The sequence below is a fragment of the Miniopterus natalensis genome, chromosome 1 (genome assembly GCF_054644295.1).
Source record: "Miniopterus natalensis isolate mMinNat1 chromosome 1, mMinNat1.hap1, whole genome shotgun sequence".
NCBI classification, from domain to species: Eukaryota; Metazoa; Chordata; class Mammalia; order Chiroptera; family Miniopteridae; genus Miniopterus; species Miniopterus natalensis.
In genome coordinates this window covers 38,455,981-38,463,535 of record NC_142081.1, presented here as the reverse complement: position 1 = coordinate 38,463,535, position 7,555 = coordinate 38,455,981, and the positions used below count along the sequence as shown (strand labels likewise).

Here is a 7,555-nt window from a genome sequence, read left to right as displayed (position 1 = left end):
CCCATTTTGGGGTTTATATCTGAAGGAAATGAAATCACTATGTTGAAAAGATATCTGCATCCCCATGTTCATTGCAACCTTATTTACAACGGCCAAGAGGTGGAAATAGTCTAAGTGTCTACTGATGGCTGAATGGGTAAGTGTCCACAGATAGGTAAATGGATAATGAATGTGAGATATCTATATCTCAGCCATAAAAAAAAGAAGGAAATACTGCCATTTTCAACAACATGACTGGACCTTGATGGCATCATGCCGAGTGAAATAAGTCAGAGAAATACAAATACTGTATGATCTCACTTACATGTGGAATCTAAAAAAAAACCCAAACTCATAAATATAGAGAAGAGATTGGAGGTTGCCAGGGGCAAGGGGTAGGGAGTGGGTGAATTGGGTGAAGGGAGTGAAAAGGTGCACACATCCACTCATGAGATATATAAGTTCTGGGGACTTAATGTACAGAATGACGCCTGAAGTTAACAACAGTGTATTGTATATTTGAAAGTTGCTAAGAGTCATTTCTGTCTTAGAATTTGTAACTATGTGAGGTGATGGATCTTAACTAAAGTTATGATAATCATTTTGCAATATATACATATATCAAGTTATTATATTGCACACCTAAAACTAATGCAATGTTATATGTCAATTATATCAATAAAATTGGGAAAAAATTTTTAAAATTAAAGAAGAAATGAGATGACAAAGATCATCTATTTCACTCTTATTTAACAATTGAAGGAAATCTAGCACTTCTCCTTCATTTTCTATCATTGGCCTAATAAATCTAACATTGTTTTCTGTAATGGTCTATGAAATATGAAAATTGAGATATGTTTTAGTTTTACTCCAATTATATGAATAGAAAATTTAACAAAGACTAGGATGAGTATATTTTATTAAGCTGTTAACTTTTACAAAGGCATGAAAATAAAATATAGAACCCTATAAAATCACAGGAATTTCAATTTGGGATTTGAATTTGAGTGGGAGCATGTGGTAAGAGGCTCTTTATGTTTAGCCAGGCATTATAGCTTGAGATGAAAAAAACAATGGTTCCTTTAATCCATTCCTTTTAAAATATGAAATCTCTTGACTTTCAGCTCTATTTATTATTGAGTACCTGACACTGAACTCGCCTTCCTGCTGTAAACAACAATAAAAGCTAGACAAATTGTGTAAAACAACAATTGCAGGCATTGGACAGCCACTAAGGCAGGATTATTACCCTTCAAAATCGGGAAGCACATGAGACCAGCACAAGGATATGGAGCCCAAGCAGAGAACGTGGTGCATGGCCAGAGGAAACAGAGATCAAAGTTCAGACCTATTAACATAGCTGGGTTTAGAGGCCAAGGTGCCTTAAAGGAGGGAGCTCCAGGGAAAGAACATTCCAAAATTGCTCAGGTACTTGTTAAGATCTGTATGAGCAGAGCAGGACTCCAGGAGACCTAGCAGAGAACAGTGACTGGGAGGCTGAGAGCTGAACAGAGATTTCAGAGGTTGCACAATATTGGGAAGACATGAGAGGTTAGGCCAAGCCTAATTTAGAACATATAAACCTTCATAAATACCTAGGCACTTAATGGAGACCCCAGAAAGTTCACGTCCTAGCATTAAGGACCATGAAGGAGCAGTGTTACACAACAGGAGCAAGGACAAAACTTAATAGACACTTGATGTCAAAACAAGACTTAACACTCAGAGGAAGGCAATATAACCTAGAGTCTCTTCACTGTAATAACCACTATATTAACCAGCAGACAAGCAAAACAAAACAAAAGCCCTGGCCAGTGTGGCTCAGTTGACTGAGCATTGTCCCATGCACCAAGAGGTCACCATTTAGATTCCCGGTTGGGGCACACGCCTGAGTTTCAGGCTTGCTCCCCAGTCGGGAGTGGACAGGAGGCAACCGGATCATGGTTCTCTCTCAGCGATGTTTCCCTCTCCCTCTCTCCCTTCCTCTCTCTCTCTAAAATCAGTAATAAGTGAATAAAAAAAACTCACTGGATAAGCAAAGAAATAAGAAAGAAAAACAAATCATCATGAGATAAACAGTTAAATAAGCAAACAAAACAAAACAAAAAACTATATTAACCAGCAGAAAAACAAAACAAAACAAACAAAAACACCCAACTCACTGGACATGCAAAGAAAAAAGAAAACACACAACTAAATTGCCATGGGGTAAAGCAGTAAAAGAAGCAGACCCAGAGATGATTCAGACATTAGAGTTATCTGATAAAAACTTCAAAATAACTATAATTGGTATATTAAAGGAATTACAGGAAAAGGGGAACAAAGTGGATGAACAGACAGTACTCCAGCAGGTAATCTGAGTCTATGAACTGGAGTCAAACAGACATCTAGAAATGTAAATTGAAATATCTGAATTTAAGAACTATCTGAATGGTTACAGCACCAACCTAGACTCAAAGTTAATTATAGAAAATATTTAAACTGAACACAGAAGGAAAAAATGGAAAAGAACAAAGTATGAGAGAGATCTGGGCCACAGGCAAAAAGTCTAATATACAATTAATTTGAAGGAGGGGAGAGAGAGACGAACATCAGCAACATTTAAAGAATGATGGCTGAGAATTCTCCTATCTAATGAATGATAAAGCTCGCAGATTCAAAAATCTTCACAGACACCAAGCAAGATAATAAGAGAAAACCACACATAAGCACACTGTAGTCAGATTTCTGAAAACTTGAGATAAAAAGGAAATCTTTAAAGCAGTCAGAAAAAAATGATACAATATCTTCTGAGAAAACAATAAAGATAATAGTTGATATTGTAACAAAAATGTATGGAAGCTGGAAGGTAGTAAAATAACATCTTTAAACAGCTGAAAGGAAAAAAATAAATGACCCCACTAACCTAGATTTCCACATGCCCCCCCCACCTAAAAAAAAAAGAAGAGACAGTTTTAAAAAATGTTCTCAGACAAATAAGCTGCAAAATTATCTCCCTAGCAGGCTAACATGATAATAAATCCCGAAATACTCTATTCAGGTTGAAGGTAAATGATCTCACTTCATCATACTGAGTAAATATGAGAGATTTTTGACTATTGAAACAACAATCATAACAAATACTTGTGGGGTTTATACATAGGGAGGCAATGAAATATATAAAATCAATAACGATGGGTGGGGTAAATGGATACAAACTGTTTTAAGATGCTTACATTATTTGTGACAATGACAGGTACATTGTAATAAGTTAAGAATACATTTTTTTAACATCCTAGGATTAACTGCTAAAAGGCTGATAGTAAAACAAAAAGGTAAAATGGAATATTAAAATCCTTGATTAGTAAAAAATAAGGCATGAAGGGAGGAAGAAAACAACACATGGGAAAAAGAGAAAACAAATTGCAAGGTAGTAGACTTAACCGCAACTTAATTACATATTTCACAATTAGAGTGAGTGTAAAGGAATGAAATTCCCAATTAAAACACTAGATTGTCTCCTTCCACCATCTTGGAGCCTGGGGAGGCCCACTGGGAACAGGACTTCTCAACGACAAATATTTCTGGAAGGCTGTGGTCCAAGGCCATTTTTGATGGCTATACATGGGGTCTCTGGAACCAGAGGGAACACACAGCTCTTCTTAAAATGGAAGGTGTTTACGCTCAAGATGAAACTGAATTCTAACTAGGCAAGAGATGTGCTTATGTGTACAAAACAAAGAATTATACAGTTACTCCTAGTGGCAAATTGAACCAAACCACAGTAATCTGGTGAGAGTTAACTCACGCTCATGGGAACTGGCATAGCCCATGCCAAATTCCAAATCAACCTTCCTGTGAAGGCCACTGGACACAGAACCCATGTAACTTTTTACCCTTCAAGGATTTAAATTCATTGAAAAGTAAATAAATAAATGTGGATTCGTTCTCTTTAAAAAAAAAAAACAACCCACACAGATTGTTAGAAGATTTTTTAAAGGACCCAATTACATGCTGCTTACATGAGACACATCAAAACACATCAAAATATGAAAACAGAAATAAATTTAGTGGAAAGGATGCATCGAATATGTTATTTAAACACCTAACCAAACACCTAACATTTATTATGTTAATATCAGAGAAAGTAAACTTTAGGGCAAGAAGCTATTACTTGAAATAAAGAGGGAAATTCCATGCCGATAAAGAAGTTAATTCAACAGAAAACAACAATGCTAAATTAATATTCATCTAAGAACACATCTCTAAAATGCATAAAGCAGCAGTTCACAGAATAAAAGGATAGACAATTCCAATCATATTTAGAGAATTCAACACAGCTTTCAGAGTAATTTATAAAACAATAAAAAAATTAAAATATAGAATATCTAAATAACACTACCAGCCAATTTTATGTAATTAGTATTTATAGGATACTACATCCCCAAAGTATAGAATACACATTGTTTTCAAGTGAACATGTGTCATTTATCAAAACATGCTTTGGTCCATAAAGCAAGTTTCAACAAATTTCAAAAGTAAAAAAATATATAGTGTATTATTTCTGACCACCAGAATTAAGTTAGTACTAACTACCAGAACTTTATAATCTCATAGTATTTAAAAATTAAGGAACACACTTCAAAAATAATCCATGGGTCAAAGAAGTAAGTACAATGGAAATTATAAAATACTCTGAGCTGACTATAATGGAAATGCAAACTATCAAAACTTGTGAGTTGCAGCTAAAGCAGTATTCAGAAATAAATTTATAGACCTACATATATATATTAGAATGGTTGTAAATCAATGATCTAAGTTTCTAATGCAAAAAGTTAGAAAAAGAACCTCAAAAAAAATCCAAAGGAAGCAGAAGGAAGGAAATAGTAAAAATAAGAGCAGAAATTATTAAGATAAAATATACACACAGTGGAGTACATCTACATAGCCAAATATTGTTTACTGAAATTAATAAAATTGAAAAACTCCTACCAAAACTGAGTAAGAAAACATAGAAAATATAAAATACCAATATGAAAAATGAGATGTTATAAGTAACTATATGGTAACAAATATACATATTTAGATGAATGGACAAATTCCTTGAAAAATACAAGTTACCAAAATATAATCAAGAAGAAATAGAAAGTCTGAATAGTCCTATATTTATTAAACAAATTGCAAGTCTTTTAACAAACCTTCCCACAAAGTAAACTCCAAGCACAGGTTGTTTCACTGGAATTCACTACAATTCTCTATCACATTTAATGAAGAGAAGGTATTCATTTTACACAAATTATTTTAGTAAATAGACGATATGAAGTCAGCATGACCTGGATATAAAACTTGATGAAGATGTTACAAAAAAGGAAAATTACATACCAATATCTTTCATAAACAGGCACAATAATCCTAAACAAAATTTAGCAAATGAGGTATGTTCCAGGATAGCAAGGGCAGTTGAACATTAGAAAATCAGTTAATGAAATTTGCCACATTATTGAAGGAAAGGCAAAACCCTACATCATCCTCTCAGTAGATTCAGAGAAAGCACTGATAAAAGTGAACATCAGTTCAAAATTAAGACATCTCAGGCTGGGATGTCAGGGAACTTTCTCAATCTGATAAAGGCCATCTAAGAAAATCTCACAGCTAACATTATACGATTATGGTAAAATATTGAAAAATATTGCCCTAAAATCAGGAAAAGGCAAGGATCTTCACTATCACCACTTCTATTTTCCATTGTATTGGAAGTCCTAGCCAGTGTGATAGGACAAGAGAAAGAAGCAAGTATACAGCTTGAAAAAGATTAAAGTAAAATGTCTTTACTACAGAAAACATAATTGTTTACATTGAAAAAAATTTAAATCTATGAAAAAAATACTAGGACTGAAATGTGAATTTAAGAATATTGCATGATACAAGTTCAATATACCAAAATCAATTGTATAGGTAGGTACTGCGAACAACTGAAAAAAAATGAACTTTAAAAAATACCATTGCCCAGCTGGGCATGGCTCAGTGGTTAAGCATCGACCTAGGATCCAGGAGATCAGGGTTCGATCCCCAGCAGGGGGCATGCAGGAGGCAGCTGATCAATGACGACTCTCTCATTGTTGATGTTTCTACCTCTCTCTCTCTCTCCCTCTCCGTTCCTCTCTCTGGAATCAATAAAGATATATTAAAAAAAACAAACCACCATTTACAATGGTATTCAAAAACAATATATGGGAATAAATTTGATAAAAGATCTGTAAAGTATTTATACTGCCAACTATAAATTATTGTGAGAAAAGTTATCAAAGACCTAAATGAATGGATATACATAATGTTCATGAAATAGAAAACTTGATATTATTGAGGTGACAATTTTCTTCAGTTTGACCTATAGATTCAACATAATGCTAATCAAAATCCTACGCAATATTTTTGTAGCTAATTGCCAAGTTGATTCTAAAATTTAAATGAAAACCCAAAGAACCTAGCAAAATAATCTTGAAATAGAACAAAAATAGAGAATACTACAGCAATAAAGTACAATGGGGGGTGTGTGTGCGGGGGTGTACTGGTATATTGGTAGACTATAAATCAATGGAACAGAACAAAAAGTACAGAAGTAAATCCACATATATATGATGATTGCTTTTTGACCAAAGGTCCAGGATCATTCATCAGGAAATGAAAATCACAACTGGATATCTGTATGGAAAAAATAACTTTGCCCTTTGTCTCACAGTATACACAAAATTAATTTGAGATGGCTCAGAGACCTAAACATAAAATCTAAACCTTTAAAGCATTTAAAAGAAAACATGGGAGAATATCTTTATTAATTTGGGGTAGGCAAATATTTCAGATGGGACACAAAAAAAATACTAGGCATAAAATTAAAAACTCATAAATTGGACTTCATAAAAAGTAAAAACTTCTGACCATCAGCACCCTTACGAAAAAAAAAAAAAGGAAAGCCACAGAGTGGTTGGATATATTTCTCAACATGTTAATAAACGACTTGGGTCCAGAATCTATAAAGAACACAAATCAATGAGGAAAAGAAAAACAACTTTATAAATGGGCAAAAGCCTCAAGCAGACACTTGACAAAAGAAGACGTACAAATGGCCTGTAGGCACATAAAAGCTCAACACCATGAGTCATCAGAGATACCCAAATTAAAAACAGAATGACATACCGTGTCATACCCTTTAGAATAACCAAAATGTAAAGAAATGATAGCATTTCCACACCCTTCCTCTTTCCTTGTCTTCTTCCCTTCCATTTCCTTCCCAAAAGATTCAGTCCTAGAGCCACGATGCTCGATCAGAGGAGGAAGGTGCCATGAGATGGAAGTTTGGGTTAGATTAGTATCAGGGCTCTAGCAGGGCGACGGGGGCACCACGTGCAGGGACTGTCCAGCGCGGCACAGTGCGGCCGCATAAGCAGGGTGACATGGCGCTCACAGACAGAAGCATGGTGTTAGGTGCCGGAGCCTGAACAGAAAGAGCAGAGCAACTCTGGGAGACAGCCCAACATGAGGGAGGGCTGAGCTGAGGAAGGGTGTCCACGCGAGGGTGGCCCAGCAGGGAGCCTTGGAG

At 35.0% G+C, this 7,555-nt stretch overlaps 1 pseudogene; it reads left to right on the top strand.

Annotated features, from left to right (window-relative positions):
• Positions 1-3,463: 3,463 nt before the first annotated feature.
• On the top strand, positions 3,464-3,869 carry LOC107525971 (large ribosomal subunit protein eL33 pseudogene; annotated as a pseudogene).
• The last annotated feature ends 3,686 nt before the right edge of the window (positions 3,870-7,555 follow it).